Source organism: Hetaerina americana, unplaced genomic scaffold (assembly GCF_022747635.1).
Source record: "Hetaerina americana unplaced genomic scaffold, ioHetAmer1.1.p SCAF_1, whole genome shotgun sequence".
Classification (NCBI taxonomy): Eukaryota; Metazoa; Arthropoda; class Insecta; order Odonata; family Calopterygidae; genus Hetaerina; species Hetaerina americana.
The window spans coordinates 111,175,443-111,191,624 of NW_027286069.1; the positions used below are offsets into that span (position 1 = coordinate 111,175,443).

General features: G+C 33.9%; 1 long non-coding RNA gene across 1 annotated transcript; it reads right to left on the reverse strand.

Moving 5' to 3' along the window:
* LOC139695749 (uncharacterized) lies at positions 1 to 16,182 on the reverse strand. The gene is made up of 2 exons (XR_011702387.1): positions 16,101 to 16,182; positions 1 to 7,184 (listed from the first exon to the last, which is right to left on the reverse strand). It is a non-coding gene; the product is annotated as an uncharacterized lncRNA (long non-coding RNA).

Here is a 16,182-nt window from a genome sequence, read left to right on the forward strand (position 1 = left end):
TTTACAAAATAATCATTCTATATTGCCATCAAAGTTACATAAAAGTACATTTCTTTAATATCCTCCTTATTTGTTCTCACATTCTTTAAATTTATAATTGGAGAACTTAACAATATTTGAAGTGGAAATACACTAATTCTAATTGCATAGACTTTCATCTTGCAATTACACCAATGCATAAGACAGAACTGGGGACTTCAACACAAGGAGAGCAATGTTTTTAGCATCAGAGCCAAGAATTGCTTTAGGCCAAAGTTCATGTATCATGTGATAAATTAGCACGGACAAATTCTACTTCTCCAATTTGTTGAATCAAATACCCAATCAAACATTGCATGAAAAATATGTTCCAACTGTAGGCATCCATCCATCCATCTTACAATATAAATGTATATCTTTGCTTCATATTACAATTCAGGTTAACAATAAATCAATTATTAACAGCAACAACACAGTACAAACAATATGGCATACATTAAAATATGAATACAAGATAAGAAACCTCAGTGGGCATGTATTTGAGCTTAGATGTCTATTTATTTGTCTGTATTGCTACTTCATACTTTAAAACTAGAATAACATGACTTCATTTCTATTTCTAACATTTCTAAGTATGAATTTTAAAAATGATTGGGTAGGAATTCCGACAAAGGAAATTCCTACCATAATATCTGTTCTTATTCTGCAATGGACTCGTTGATTTGTCTACAAATAGCTGTAAGCATGCATCAGTGGCATTTGCACAAAAAAAGTTACTCTGAAAATTGAGCCATGTAATTCAAAATGGAATAAAATCAAATATTAATCACAATAGATATATGTTGATCAATAAAATGATATTTAAAAAAAATCAATACATGCCGTTAGAAATATTATGAATTTTCAGAATGTTTCCATTAATCTAAAATTTCACAATATCCTATCAAACATATATGGATTCTCCCCAGCATCATCAATCAGTAAAACCTAGCAGAATGCAAAACCTTTATATCTTGCCATGCAAATCTAGTTGCTTTTCAAAAACTGTCCTTAATTGTTGCCTGCATACCGTACAGAGTACACAATTACAATAAATACACTTGAGAGACCCAAAGAAGCTTTCCCAGCTTGAAAATTTTACACAAGGGAGACCAATAACACCAAATGCAAATGACTTTTCCAATCAAGAAATAATTCCATAAGTGATGTTATCAAAATATCAAAATTAATCTATTATGTATTTCGACTGAAATACTTCCTGTTTCCATTTTTTATATTGGTATCTGTGCTTGCATAAATATATGTAGGTTATATGAAGATAGTATTTAGACAGAGGAGTAATCACAGATATTAAGAGAAAGTTGAGGATAAAAAGTTTTAATTAGAAAGTTACATTAAGCCCTATCCCTAGTTAGTAAGTGTATATGAGTATGTACACAAAATTTAGAACAGGTAGTTTTAATATTAACTGCCTATCTTTAAATTTTTTATCCATGGAAAAATCATTACGAAGTATTGGGGTATGTTTTACAGGATTATTTTTATTTGCAATCATTGCACTTCTTCAATATCAATTCATGAATGTATTTTTCAGGGTCACTGAAATCATTAAATTTAACAGTATGAAAATTCCTTCTTTTAAGAGGTAATAACATATATTTTTGTGCATATATGCAAGTCCAAAATAAGACCATGACATTGGAAATACATAGGCAGTCTAGTTTTTAAAAAATCACTAAATATTTAAATATATTAATTCAATTGGTGAAACAAAGAGGTGATAAATTTTGCAAATATTCCATAATTACAGAACTACCTATTGCTATCAAAAATGTAAACTGCTCATTACCTCTGAGATATGAACCATTGATTTTCATTTTCAAATTTTCCATTATCCAGTGAAATCAAGTGAAGACCTCAACCAAAGAAGCCCAAGGTGTGCATCAGACAAATCTTTGATGGTAGGGCACTCTTCACTCTATTCATTTCCAAGGATAAAGCCCAAACATGCATACAACCACAAGGCCCGGCATGGCACAATAAGTCCAGGACAGCCTTGAGAAAGTGGTCACTGAAACCCTCCCATTTGAAATTCACTCATTACATGCATGGGCCACAACTAAAGAGTACGCATTTACATTACTCCTGCGAATCTATGTCAATCACATTGTAATGAATTAGGGTAAATGAGAAAGAAAAGCAAAGCAGTTGCCATTATGTCTAAAGTCACTATCAGCAGTGCAATTAGAATAAAATCCCCTTTTACACATGCACTAGTGTTTACCATATCTGCTCTTTGAATATCCATAAAAAATAGAAACGTAAAGTAAAGGTTTCAAAAATGCATTATTCTAAACGGTAACCTTATTGAATGTTGTACCTTTGGCATGAAAGCTCAGGGGGGCACCAATGAAACTTCCTTTCCTAAAATTACTCGTTACCTACCCACTCTGGCACTTCCAATTATGGCCATGACTCCCAAGGTATTCCAATATATTATCAAATCATGATTTTTGGATACTGCTGAAAACCACAGCGGGCAATAAATAGGGCTCTCCCGAATATAAATCATTCTTGTGTGAAAAACTCTATAATGACTACTCACAAAAATAAAACTGTGCAACACATTAATATCAAAACAAAATTAAATTCTGAATAACAATGTTTTATGAGTGATGATGCTCAGTGGCATGCCACCCATACACATGGTCCCATTCGCCATTGAAATGCTTTGTTAGTTACCTGCCTCATACGGAGTAGCATGTATATTCTATCTTGGAGCTATGAGTCATTAAAATTAAGCCAGATGTTAACATTTAGTGATTATTTAAATTATCATCAGACTGGCACACATCAGGATATGGAATTTACCTGGACCACATGTTTAACTCCTTTTAGATTATGCCAACTACTTCCTTGGCGATTCTCACTTTTAATCATAGTCAAGGAAGCAGGGAGTCAAAATATATTTAATATTCACATATTCAATGTGCCTATCTTTGTCTGAAATTATAACGCAGCATACAGACAAAAAATCTAGCAGATTATTTCAATATACATAATGTACGACTCTTATACATGCAATGCAGTGAACTTAAACAAATTTTTATGAAATTTATTATTTTTATCTCATGAAATGACTGAGTAAACTAAAATTCAAACATCCTACTGCTGATTAATTACCAGTAATTTTTATAATAGTTGCTTTTCTAAGAATTCACCAACTGCTTCTTCCTTCAGAAAATGGAGGGGAATCCTCATAGATTGATTTATGTAGAAAAGAATTAACAATATTCTGCGCACCATGCTATAAAAATGCACAACTTTATTTATCGCATAACGCAGAATTTGTATTCTTTTAAATTTCTGTGAGGTTTGGAATAATAATAATATTATCAACTGTACGAAATGACACCATTCCATGTAAATGACATACACCTTTTCTCCTCCATTATCCAGTTAAGAATGTCCCTCACAGTTTTTAGTGATTTAATTTTTTACTTTGCTTAATGCTTCCTAAAATATTCTTCCTGATGCTTAATAATTCATTTTGAAGAGTAAAGGGACCCAAATCACTACCTCAATATACATAATTTTATGTAGAACCATGATTGATCATTTTATATAGCTGGCTTAAACAGTTTTTGGAAGGACAAGTTGGTTCAAGTAATGGCAGAGTAGGTATTTATGCATGTGATAATATCATTAACTGGTATTTTTAGATAAAGCATCAGATAGGTGCATGTATGCAAATACAAGTATGCTATCTTACCAGTAGTCACAGGAGGTGTCAATACCATAGACTGATTTGGACCCAAATGAAATAACCCTAATAACTTTCCTCTGATATCAATGTACGGTCTTTGTAGTTTTTTTGGTGCTATTCAATTCTGATATGTTACGATGTTTCAGGGAACAAGTGTTAAATATTAAAACTCCACCGCCATAATTAATTTCAATTAATAAATATATACTTTGTTGATGCGTTTGATTCAAACATTAAATGCATGTGCTCTCTGTGTATAAATATCTCTTTCTGTAGGGATTGAAAAAATAACACTCCATATATCATCGTGAGGAAAAAAGTAAACTTCTAAAGGGGTCTCAAAAATCAGTTACTTAACTCATGACTGTTGAATAAAAAATTTCCTAATTGATTTTATTTCAATATACAGAAAAATCAACAAACATGCTTGCTCGGTAACATGCAATGCAAAATCATAAGTAACAAAAATGTATTATTGGAGTTAATAAGTACAGATATTAAAACATATTTTTTGTATTATCTACAAATCAACCTTCTTAAGTAACTTACCTTTCCTGAATAAACATAAAAGCTCATTATTGTAAAGTTTGAATTATTACTTTGATAAATTTATGGTTAGGCAGGTGACAAGAAGCAACAAATACAATAAATCAAAAACAGATAAAATTCCTCCTTATAAATATTATGTATACCCATTCCATTGCCATTTTTCATTGTGTAGGCAAAACTATCTCTATTTCATGGTGTACATCGCAATGAGCAGGCTTGGAATATTGTCAAATATGGAAATATAATTTCTAAATAAACCATAAACTATCATTAACCTCATCATTTGCTTTGCTACGTAATATCTACTCATTAACATTCTCCTTTGAGATTAATTCAAAGTCCCAAGATGAGTTTGTATTGGAGTCTCTCGCTACTTGCAAATGTAGGATTAAAAGCTAAATCATACGCAACAGAAAAAATGCCAAGCATTATATGCTATGACCTCAATTCTGATGAGAGTGTCAATAATATGGTAGTCATACTTTTTGAAGAAGTCATTACAACAAAATATATTATTCATTGACTTTCCTGAATTCTATGTCAAATAATATTTACATTCACACCCTGACAAAATAATGTGAAATGAGTATCCATTATCTAAGTACGATTTCTTTCACCGTAACTTTCCAAATATATCCATAAGCAAGGCATGGCTAATCTGCATGACTAGGAAAAATCACAGCACCAACAACAATCTTTCCACTTAACTGCTTTACCATATTTGGGTGCATAAATTACAACATGACTTCTAGGCACATTATTTTGGTTAAGAAACACTAACCATATTTCATTTGACTCAGCATTGATTTAATTTCATCTAATAAAACTATCAAACATTATCACGTCATTATTATTATTATTATTATTAATCACATATATTTAATAACTACACACCATAAATATTCTCCATGAATAAAAGAAATATCCAGAATCATGCCTATTTCTTTGAAAAATAGACATTACCTATCTTGAATAAGATACACAGCCATTCATTAAAAAAAATATTTTCTATTTACATATGAGATTACTTGTGCACAAAATTATTACACGTATCCCCGCACTGAAAATAAATGTTAGTTAAACGAATAAGAGTTTATTATGTATAGTCTTTCAAACTTCAGCTTCAGCTACCGCACAATGTCTAACTCAAAAAGTGTTTGGATGTAACTAAAAACTGAAACTTTGGAAAATGGAATTGAATAACTATTAAGTCATAGTTTTGAATAACAGTGGAAGTAGATAAAAAGTATGCCTTATAATCCTAAAGAACTTCAATTTTATTAACTTTAAAATTAATGAAAAAAGAAGTAATACTTATACGTATTTTAATAAAAAAGGTAATACTTCAGCCTTAAATTTAAGGAAAAAGTGTGCAATATGCTAATAAATATAGTATTTGAAAAATTAATTCCCATTCTGTGATAGAGATTGATGTGTCAGATTCAGCTATTTTTGCTAAACATTGAAATAAGTTTTTTTGAAACTGATAATAACCAAGCAAATTAATTAAATTCTTGAAATTAATTGAAAAATGAAAAATCAGTGCACCTAATCATAAGAGAGCCAACATTGTAAAAAATATTTTTGTCTGAATTCCTAAAAAGGAGGTAAATATCATTAAATTTCCCTCAAAACAAGTCTGGGGACAATACAAATGTAGGACCAGATGAAGGACCATTACTTATTATTTTCATTGTAACACACTAAGCCTAATAGCTAATACCTACTACTTGGGTGAGATACAAATTTCATTTCAAATCCTGATGTTTATCTCATATTACTTTGCACGGCTGCATCAACACTACCATTCAAGCTCTTGGTACTTAAACTAAATCCAAGAATCCTAAGTTTTTGACCATGTATCCAACCACATAAAAAAACATATGCATTCACTTCTCCATGAAAATGCATAATTTACATAACCTTAGGCAAAATACAGCTCTTGTTGTCATGAAAAAATACATGCAATCATTAATGGGAAAAGCTCCATTAGGATAGCATTCATTCCATCTGTCATACTGGGCTGTATCCATTGAGTGCAAGGCAATAGTCAGGGATGATCTTCGTAAACAATTGTAATGATAAAGATTATAATTATTTAGGTGCAAGAAAAGGGAATGAAAAATTATTAAGGGCATCAATTAACATCAGTTTACATCATAACTTTCATCACATAAACCTCATTGCTAACCACAGCAGGGCAGTACCTGTTTGAATTTTAACAGCACATTTATCATGCTGCCTCAAATGTTTAGCTTTAAGATTTCCTGATGCACTTTCCCCTCTTATTATGGGACATCAAAAAAGTATATAAAAATATGTAATGCATACAGAATGACTTAAAGCTGCATTTTGCCAGATGGCAATGAGAAAAAGAGTATAGACTGATTGGAACAACCAACGCAAAGTACTACCTAGCTAACCGAGGGTGCACCATTGAAAGCACCTTGCAATTCATTTGTCAGAGTGTTGTCACAAATGATAAACCAGCTTCAGCCGTGAATCAGTGTGAATCAGCATTTGATTTTCAAATCCACTTAAATTCACAGCAATCGAACCCAACAATGGATAAGCTAATGAAATACACATTTTGCTTATGGAGCAGAAAGCAAAAGCTCTCGCCTATATGAAAATATGATTCTCAGCTGGGTTGGAAAAAGCCATCATAACTCCAACATGGGCCACATGTTACGTTCCGATTGCTGCAGTCGTCTTCATCAGATTCTCTGGCATGACACCACCACCACCAAATAAGTGACTCCTCTCCGGGAGGGAGCCCTGGCAGTTGCTGAAGCAGGAGAGAACATCCAATGTGAAGTTTTTGAGCAGTTAGAGGTAGCCCAGAGTCGCATACGTCTTCACAAAAGGGGCATCCACTTTACATGTGTCCCTGGTGAAGAATGAAGAATTTCATTTTGACTCCTAAAGAAGCCTGGAGATATACCAATACTTAATTTAAAATTAATATTCAAGTTGTTTAAAATTATCATGAGATTGGTAGCACTAATAGAATTAAATACAGTACACCCTTGATAATTTATGCACTAATGATGGAGCGAGGATAATCGAAAAACATGGATTACCAAAAATGCAAGGAAAATACAGTCGTGACATAAACGGATATGCAAGGAAACTCTCCTCTTTCTTTCCTTGTGAATAATTAAGAGAGTTTTTAAGCAATGGAAGGTGCAATTTTTCCATTTTTCTGCTATTTTTATGATAGAGTAGTATTACATTGTAGTTTTGCAAGAACAGAACTATTAGATCAAGTGAATATAGCAGAACGTATTTTCCTCAGAGAGCTAAACCAATAAGAGGTCCAGGAAAAAAACAAATGACTGGCAAAGAACAAATGTAAAAAAAGTGTCACTAATGTAGATTCACATTCGTCACATGATATACCAATTAAAATAATGCAGTGTGAAAAGAGTTAATGGTGTAAGTGTTGCATCGCGGAAAACTGTTGATTTCACCTTAAAGGCAAATATGGAATTCTGAGGGCTATTGGGAATGTGAGGGAAACGATAATGGGAGAGTGGGGATAGCTCAAAAATGTTCAAATCACTGCATTACATAATTTTGACAACTTTTGATTTTGTGAAATTATAAGCTTTTAAGGAAGCTCAGGTCTTTCAAACTTGTTCTTACACTTTGTACCGTTTTATTATTATTATTTTATTCCTTTTCCTAACTATACTGACCATGTTCATGCACATGACCAACAGAACATTATAGTATTACTGATATTGATTGTACTTTGAAAAAAGCATATCAGTTCCAAGGCATTTAATTATCTTTGCTTTTATAGTAACGAAAATTTTGAGGTGCTGGGAAGAGAGAGAGAAGGCGGCACATATAATAGCACATGGATAGTTGAGAGTTTATTGTATTTAGAAATAATGAAGATAAGTAGATATTTATCCTCTAACAACTGAGAGCAGTTATTTCTAACTTTCCATTTACGCAAAACTATTTCATTTCCATGGATGAAAAAAATTTGTTAAGACCACTAGATACATTTTATGTCGCAAACCCATTCATTTCCATTTATAAATGAATAGTGAAAGAGGCATTAGGAAGAATCTGAAAAGTGGTGATACCCTTTGGGGACACCTGAGGTGAATAATAATGGTGCCGAATCTGCTAAGTGTTTTCATGGAGAGCGATTGTCCCTAATGCATGAATTTGCATTCATGGCAGGGGGTCATTCTGGGACCATCATTTATGCTGTTATATTTTACGGCCAACGGAGGGAATTACTCACTCAAGATCAAGAGAACAATTAGGGATGCTGGATGCGCTAAGGATCACTCTTGGGCAGTTTCAAAAGCACGAAGTGGGAGGCAAGGGAAATTAAGAGTGAGTAAGCAATTTAGGATAAAAATTTATGACTTCATAAATAAAAATGAAAGAATGAAGTGTGATATTAGGCTTGAATATTTGCAGCTCAAATCAGATGGAATGGAACTAATATATATGTGGTCTGCCCAAAATATACACGAACTGGTGCAGTCTGGCGGCCATGACATGGAATGTAGCACCGCCCACTAGCGGCGCTAGTTGCCTGAGACCCAATGAGTAATCTGTGTTAATGAAATTAAGAATGCAAAGTAACTTTCCACTGTCCTTTATTAGCGTACAACCGGTTTCAACGCTAAAGCGTCATCATCAGGTACCTTATGGTACCTGATGATGACGCTTGATGATGCTTGATGATGACGCTTGATGACCTGATGATGACGCTTGAGCGTTGAAACCGGTTGTACGCTAATAAAGGACAGTGGAAAGTTACTTTGTATTCTTAATTTCATTAAAATGAATTTCCACAAGGTTGAGCCAGAAACAATTGAATATTTGAGTAATCTGTGCTTGGCGGATTGTGGAGCTGTGTGTATGGTGCCAGTTATGTTAGTTTCTGTTGTTAGTTCTGTTTTTACTGTTTATCGAAAATGGAAATGGACGAAATCACGGAGCAACAAATCAACATCAAGTTCTAGATGAAGCGTGGTACCACCTGTATTGACGACAACATTTATTGTATGTGGTCCCTTGTACTTACTGATTGCCAAAAAACTGTCCGAATGATAGCTGATGAACTGAATTTAGGAAAACCAACAGTTCAAACTATTTTAACCGAACATTTGGTTTTAAAAAATGTGTGCAAAAATCATGCCCAAGCTGCATGGATTGTTCTCCAGTTTCTGGCAAAAAATTCAATCACCATTCTTGATCAACCTCCTTATTCACCAGATCTCGCCCCCTGCGACTTTTTCCTATTCCCAAAATGCAAAAATGTGATGAGGGGGCATCATTGGGAAGAAAAGGACACAAAATAGAAAGAAACAACAAGAAATCTAAAAGGCCTAACTGCCGAGGGCTTCCAAGGGTGCTTTAAACAGTGCATGAAAAGAAGAAGGAACAAGTGCATGGCAACGAATGGAGAGTTCTTCTAAGGGGACAAAATCAATGTAGACTAAATTTTGTAAAATACAGTTTTTATGGCCTCAGTTCACATATTTATTGGACAGGGATATATAGATTATAAATAGATTGAGTAAAAATATATCTGCTATAGAGGTGTGTGTAACTGAAAATTGTCTGGCTAATACAGGATATTGCCACTAGTGTTGGGACCCTAATGAAGAAAGGCTGATAGAAGTGGAACAGATTTAAGAAAAGGGAGCTTGCTATGCACAACAGAACTCTTAAAGGAAGGAAAGCTTGGACAAAATGATAGAAGACCTGGGATCTTCAGGAAGTAGAAGAGGGCAACCTTGATTCTGATTCTTAAGGGCATCTATATCAAGCTTATCATCAAAAGAGACCATGAAGAGAGTTAGGTGGAGGATTAAAAAAGGCAAATTTCCTCAGGAAGAATGATCACGGGAGGAAGATGAAATTGAGACCTCAGAGAAGTAATGGGGACAAATTTACATTTGTGGAATGCTCTTCCATAAGAAGTCTTAAACCCATTCCCTAAACATATACACATTTTTAAAACAAGGAGTGTTACAACATTAAACAATCATTACCATCTCTCATAAATAGTCCCTTTACATTTTCTTTTAAAAATATCTATATGTCTAGGGAATAGGTTTAAGACTTCTTATAGAAGAGCATTCCATATGGTAATGATTGTTAAATGTTGTAACACTCCTTGCCACCTGACCATGGCCTAATAACAGTGTATTTGGAATATATATATATATATATAAATATTTTAAGAAGAACACATAAGTGACAGAACTTTTTCCATTGCCAGAAATGCAAAATATGTGGGTCATTCAATAATTCCTTAAAAATTCACGAGATGGCACTCACAGTAGCAAAAAAGATAGGCTTTTAGTAAGCCTAATCTCTCACTTGACTTCATTTACAGTTCCAGCGATATCCATCAAATGCTTTCATTTTCATCGTCCATTGAAGCAACAAACATTTGCTTTTTTAGAATAATGGAAAAAATGTTTCATGTAATGCTTGAACACTTCTATTTCAAAGGCTTAACACTGAAAGAGATCAAAGCTTAGTCGGATGAAGTTCATGACACATCTGCTACTGTGTTTATGACTGACTACAACTGGGTAAACGAGTTTAAACATGGCTGTACCAAAAAAAATGAAGAACATCATTCGAGACGTCCAGCGGAAGTGACTTAGTCCAAAATGAATGGGGAAATCCACGATATGGTTTTGAGTGATTGATAAATTAAAGTTCGCAAAATAGTTGAGGCCACAGGCATATCACTAGGTCCAATGTTTTCAATTTTGCATGAACTACTGGGTATGTAAAAACTCTTGGCAAGATGGGTGCCACATTTGCTCTCAATAGACAATAAATGCAATCATGTGGTTTATTCAAAAGCTTGTTTGGTAAACATAACAGTTTCAGGTTTAACTTTGTGGAATTTCTTCATGATGAGGGTAAAAAAAAAGAAACTTCACACTTCCACTATAAAGATTTAATATTTCACCGCCATGGTTTCAATGCTGCGCATCATCGAAACCATGGTCGTGAAATATGAAATCTTTATAGTGGAAGTGTGAAGTTTCTTTTTTTCTACCCTCCACTAGTTTTGTGCTTTTCTATCACAATCCTGACAGGTTTCTGAGTAGATACATAACTGTGGACAAAACATGGGTACACCACAGAAACAAAGGAACAGTCGAAACAGTAGGTTTCTAACTATGCTACTTCTCGAAAAGAGGGGAAGATGGTGAAATCAGCCAACAAGGTGATGGTCACAGTATTTTGGGTTGCACGCAGAATCATCATTGATTACTTGCAAAAAGAATAAAATACAAATGGAGTGTATTATCCATCAGTATTGCACTGGTTGAGAGACAAAATCAACAAAAAATATCCTCATTTGTCAAAGAAATAAAATTACTTCCATCAACCAATGCATGGTAGCACACCTGCAGTTTCAAAGGTGAAAATTATGAAATTAAAAATTGAATTATCACAGCACCCACCATAGTCACCAGATTTGGTCCATAGTCACTTTTTTTAATTTCCAAACTTGAAAAAAAGAGCTCGACGAAAAACGACACACTTTTAATGAGGTTATAGTCTACACAGATGCCTATTTTGAGGACCTCCAAAATCCTAATTTTTAGATGGCTTGAAAAATTAGAGAAATGCTAAGGTAAAAGTATCGAGCTATAAGGACATTATGTTAACAAATAAAAAAATCTACCCAAAATAATGGTTTCAATAATTTTTCCTAAGGACTTACTGCACAACCAACGTAGGTACACACTAAAATTAAAACTCTATCACCATGGAAAATGAACCATGTCATATTACATTTGACTAGTAATTTTAAGAAAACAATGATAAAACTTCAAACTTGCTGTGGTTCTACTGCTACTTAAAACTAATAAGCTCTACAATGTATAAGTTTATTGACATAAATCCTATTAGCAAGTAAATCAATACCAACTACTTAATTTCTGTATTAGCTTGGCGAAAAATCATGAGCATACAAAACACTGGTGCATAAATCATTGTCAAAATGGCACCAATGCCTTTGAAAGCATGAGAGCACTATCATCATTAATAAATTCGCAAAAATGTAATGCTTGAAATAATTCTTTCCCTCTGATATAACTAATGAAATGAAGGAGTAGGTACCTCAAATCACCAACTATATATGCATTTAAACATTAGAAGTACTCATTTTTTCACTCAAAATTTTTGTTCAACATTTGCCTTGAATGAAAATAAAACACTGGAATAAATTCATAAGTGAAATATTAATATGTTAAAATGTATTTACAAAAGAGTTTAATTCCCCAGTCCATGTAAGAAGATGAATGAAATAGCAACAATTTTACTATGCATTTGTCTCAATAACATCAATTGCGTTCAAATAATGGGACGGGAAACCATTCGGGTATTCTTTCCCAGATTCAGATACTAACTAGTTTTTATGAAGGAAAACTTACCCATTTTCAAGGCATAAAACTAGCTATCAGATGGCCATCCAAGCTAACCTACCTTCGAATTGATCTTGCACACTATCGCCTGCTTAAAACTTCCAAATTCCTTAACTGATTGATATATCCAAGTGCAAGTCGAAATCAATTTATAGCCAGTCAACTAAAGGAGCTGACATTTTGAAGATCTATAATGGAGACTAAAATTTATAAAAACTCACATAATTCTACCTTTCACATAGTCTATTGATAATGTTTGCTTTTAAGTCTTACCTCACATACAATACAAAAAGTACAATCATATTTTACTTTTAGAAGAACATCTATCAAACTTTGTGCAACAGATAAATCCTAAATTATTAATATTTCTATATTTCCTTTCATTGACTCCATATACTCTTGTACTAGATGTCCTATGAGTATTAGATCAAGGGTGAAGATGAGATACAATGGATAAAAAGAGATTGCTACTTTAGACTGCACCATCTCAGAGATGCAATACTATTTTACAGTTTCACTAAATTGTTCTGGGCTCTATGTTACATGCAGACGCAAATACGAGGGTCATCCGGAAAGTAGTACCCGTTCGTGAAATAAAGACACAAAAGTAAATATTAACAAACATAAAAAATTTTATTTGAAAGAGGATACTTTAAACTACTTCTCAACATAATCTCCAAGCAAATTAAGGCATTTGTCATAACGTGTGACAAGTTTCTGTATTCCTGCTGCATAGTCCTTCGCCGCCAGCTCATTGAGATACGCGAGGGACCCATCTTGCACAAATTTTTGCATAATGCAGATGGTGTTTAACAATTTCATGAACAATTGTTCGAGAAACATTGGGAAAATGCTCACAGATGTCATCAATTGTGACGCGCCGATCGTTCCTCACGAATTCGTCAACTGAGCTCACCAGTTGGTCTGTAATGACAGACGGTCTCCCCGAACGCTCATCGTCGTGTGTGTTCCCCCTCCCCATGTTGAAGTTGCGACACCACCGCCGAACAGACGACTCGTCCATTACATTGTCTCCATACACCTCCTTTAATTGGCGATGAATATCACATGGGCGAACGTTTCTTGCATTGAGGAATTTAATCACTGCCCTCACTTCACAACTGGCGGCGTTCTCAATTTTTTTAAACATTGTAAACAATCACAGAAACAACACAGGCAATGCTAGCGTCACGCAACTTGGCTCAGAGAAGGCAGACAAGCCACTGAAGCTATCTGACCTCGTCCAGCGGCTACTCGCGTCGTCAGCACTTCATGCGGCACGAACGGGTACTACTTTCCGGATGACCCTCGTATATGCATTTGTATTTACATGCATGATCATAGATTCCACCTTATTCACGCATTGTTTGGAGTTTATGAATGTTTGAATTTGAAGTAGTAGCAGTTTGTTCATCCATTTTTATAAAAATAGTTGGTTAACAAAATTCGTACTTTTAAATTGAAATATACAGATTGATACCTGCATGAGACTACTGAAGAGATTATTTTAAAGAAACAAATGAACGTCCCACAATTCTTAAATGATGTTTCTGCAATTAAATTGCTGTCATCAAAGTAAAACTTCAAAATGAGTTGAGTTTTCATTAATAATTATTGATCTAGGAGAAACAGCGCAGACCCCAACACTTTCTGGCCAATAATATATAATATATTAATATATTATTTTATATATATATATATATATATATATATATATATATAATATTAATAAATAAATAAATAGATGTTTTCTGCATGGATAGATGTTTTGAAAAAATCCAAATGTTTCCTCTATTCCTCCACACCAATTCTCTTTGACACTGTTAAAGTGCACAAATCCAATAAAATCAGTAATCCATAACCATATGAGTACAGAATTCCTCAAAAGAGCACTTATTTTGAGTATGGCTTGACACATACCCTTAAAAATTTCTGGGTCTACATATGATCTAGCATCTCATGAAACAAAAAAAACAGATGATTCTTTCCATAATTCTCATTAATTACTTCATAATCTGGTCATCTGCTGCCTACCTTCAATAGTCCTCCATTCCTCCCTCTGTGTGTACTCATCACAGCTTTGTTCAATGTCATAAGGATGTCTTGAGAACAGAAATGAAACATCAACGGTATGATGTTTTATAAAAATTACATATTGTAATAGGCAAGTAAAACGCTACTTATGTTCAAGTAACAGCTTGAAACCAATAAAGTCAAAATAAATAGTGGAAAAAGAGCAAGTTTCTTCCAAACGTCTTTGAAACTATTCTGAATTTCATAAACTAAATCTTTAACTATTGATTTCCACTTGTGTTGCAATAAATGAATAAGCAAATTTAAATTACTGAATTCTATAGATAGTAAGCTACCCCATGTTCTTTCATTGTGTCTAAACCTCCTCAGTATGACTCAGAAATAGGTACAAACTAGAAATAGGTGGGCTGACATTCATTTAGAATTTTGCTGCATCAACATAAAACAAGATATTTAATTGGTCCTTGAGTAGGATAAATATGTACGATATGACAAAAAATAATAATATTAAAAATAAAAGGCCAATCCATAATAATTATTGATAGAGCATTTGGTCATTCATCATTCTCAGACAGTCTTAACGCACTAATGCCTATACCACAGCCATTATAATAATTCTTCCTTAGTACTAATGAATTTCTCCTTCTGACTTATGGGAATCTCCTTTAGCCTATTGCCAAGTCTCAAACCATGTTGATTTTTTATGGCCTCAATTCAACTTAGACTAAACCAAAAACAGTAAAATTATTAACATGGATTATTCATGTTTATAAACATGATGGTCTTTAAAATTAGAAGTTCCATGTTGACCAAGTTCCACTAATATTTATTTAATTATGGCTTAATTTTTAATTATAATGCCAACATCAGCATCTTACTTTGTTTCCTTCTTAAGCTTAAGGTGTTTTTAATCAAGTTTGAGTAGCAGTTTTTATGGGAGGCGACCGATAGCCGAGGTCATTTGAATCAAGTTTGAATGGTTGAAAAACGGGCATTAGCTATTAATCACACATGGCCAGCTAAGTCCAAATTCTAGGGTACCCATATCATTTTGGATCAAGAACTGCAGACAAAGGTACCCACAAATGGGTAATTCATAACTTGGATTTCACATTATACTTTAATTTGATTTACTTCAGCTATATCATTCGCCAATGTATGCCAGTAAACACTGGAGGAGTGCTTCATTCTTGGTTAGCTGAAAACTCTGTTGCACAAGCAGCAAGTCCAGCTACTTGCCCTGAGAGCACAGCATCAACACAACGACCGCACGTTGAGAGTGGATGGGTGGGTGGGAGAGGGAGGGAGAGAGAGACGACAATGGAGTTACTCACTCATCCTCCCAGGGGCACACGTCGTTCTCCTCCAACTGCCTCCTAGCCTCCTGCCGCCACTCTGCTTCGACAATCGCCACGT